Raw genomic sequence first — 1,910 nt, 5'->3', positions numbered from 1 at the left:
TAACTATACATATCAATAATTACTTTAAGTGCAAATTATTAAATGTTCCAATGAAAAGACAAATGGATAGAGAAGATGTGGCACATACGTATACAACGGAATGTGACTCAGCCATAAGAAGAATGAAATCTTACCATTTGTGACAGCACAGATGGACCTAAAGGGCACTATGCTGAGTGAAATCACTGACACAGAAAAAGTAATACTTACGACTTCACTTATAAGTGGAATCGGATAAACAAACTGCTGACTTCAGCAGCACGTATACAAAATTGGGACCGTACAGAGTAGCCTAGCAAGGCCCTGCACTGGGATGACAGAAATTCGTGAAATGATCCACATTTTGTGCAGCACCTCAGGTGGGCGTCAGCGTCCTCACGCTGGGCTTTGGAGAGGTCGTTCTGGAGATCTGGTCCAGGCTTGTGCCCTAGCTCTCTGGGACTCCCACCTGATCTTTAAAAAAATAAATAAATACAAAATAAACAAGCAAACAAAATAGAAAAAAAATTATAGTTACAGTTGGGAGGGGATTATTAGAGGGCTTGTGACAGGTGAAGGGATTAAGACGCACAAACTGGCAGTTACAGACCACTGCAGTGATGGGGATGTAACATACAGCACAGGGAATGTGGTCAATATCATTGTGATAACCATGGATGGTGTTGGGTGGTGCGAGACTTATCAGGGGATCACTTTGTAAGTTACATAAATGTCTAGCTCTGGATGGTGTGGCTCAGGGGACTGAGCACCGGCCTGCGAACCAAAGGGTCGGTGGTTCAATTCCCAGTCAGGGCACAGGCCTGGGTTGCGGACCAGGTCCCCAGTTGGGGGTGCGTGAGAGGCAACCACACATTGATGTTTCTCTCCCTCTCTTTCTCCCTTCCTTGCCCTCTCTCTAGAAATAAATAAAATCTCAAAAAAGTCTAAGCACTATGCATACATCTGAAACTAATATAATATTGTCAACTGTAATTAAAATTTTTCAACTTAAAAAATGATTCGTCGTCGGCAGCCGTCCGTCTCGAGAGACGATGGTGTAGCTTCTTAAGAGTCTATCTGCACCGCCGAGAATGGTTGTGCAGTCCGACTCGGGAGTGACACGGTATCTGTCTCCTCCCGTGTTGAATCGACATCTTGCGATGACGCTGGAGTGTCCTCTCCAGTGAAGCTGAAGCTACAGAGCCTGGGCAGGGTGATATGGAGGGTCTGCTGTTGCCCAAGCAGCAGACCCCCCCTCTCTTCACAGCTGAAGGGTCCAAGGGAAAGACGGAGTCAATACAGCTTGGCTTCAGGTGCGCCGCAGGAGTTGCCGGTGTTGACTACAACGTCAAACCGCCTTAGGGACTCCGGCTCCGGATTTTCTGTCGGGGTTTACTCCCTTAGCCATTCCCCTGAAGAGGTATGCCGCAAGGCAGCGGAGGTTTTTTGGAGTCAGAGTTTTCCTTCTCTGATGTGCCCTGACTGGAAGATCGAACCAGTGACACTTAGCTCGCAGGCCGACGCTCAATCCACTGAGCCAAACCAGCCAGGGGAAAAAAAAAATGATTATGATGGTAAAATTTGTTATGTATATTTTCCCATAATAAAAATGCATACATAAAATAAGACTAAAAAGATGGGATAACTTTACAATACAAGGCGTGGACACGTGAGACCTCAAAGGTTAAAGGTCAGCATACAGAGGGTGGACGCTGCGTTTGAGCTGAAGCCCAGGGGAGCAGGGTGGAGGGGTTTACAGGCGGGCCCTTCATAGCAAAGGAGGAGGAGAGAAGGGCTCACAGGCGGTCGGTGCGGCTGGCAGCAAGGAAAGGGATGCTTAAGGAAAGTAGACCCCCTCTGGGCAGGATACCCTCAGCTTAGACATGGCATCCTGGCTGCAAAAGTGCCAGTGGCACCAGGGCTCAGGGCAA

At 47.7% G+C, this 1,910-nt stretch overlaps 1 non-coding gene across 1 annotated transcript; it reads left to right on the top strand.

The window, feature by feature from the left end:
• The first annotated feature begins 244 nt into the window (after nucleotides 1-244).
• LOC149997490 (U6 spliceosomal RNA) lies at nucleotides 245-346 on the top strand. Its single transcript, XR_016507286.1, has one exon. It is a non-coding gene; the product is annotated as a U6 spliceosomal RNA (small nuclear RNA).
• The last annotated feature ends 1,564 nt before the right edge of the window (nucleotides 347-1,910 follow it).

This window comes from Furipterus horrens, unplaced genomic scaffold (assembly GCF_987537825.1).
Source record: "Furipterus horrens unplaced genomic scaffold, mFurHor1.1.pri manual_scaffold_11, whole genome shotgun sequence".
NCBI classification, from domain to species: Eukaryota; Metazoa; Chordata; class Mammalia; order Chiroptera; family Furipteridae; genus Furipterus; species Furipterus horrens.
Note: the sequence above shows the minus strand (reverse complement) of the source record. Positions and strands in the feature narration are given on the sequence as shown.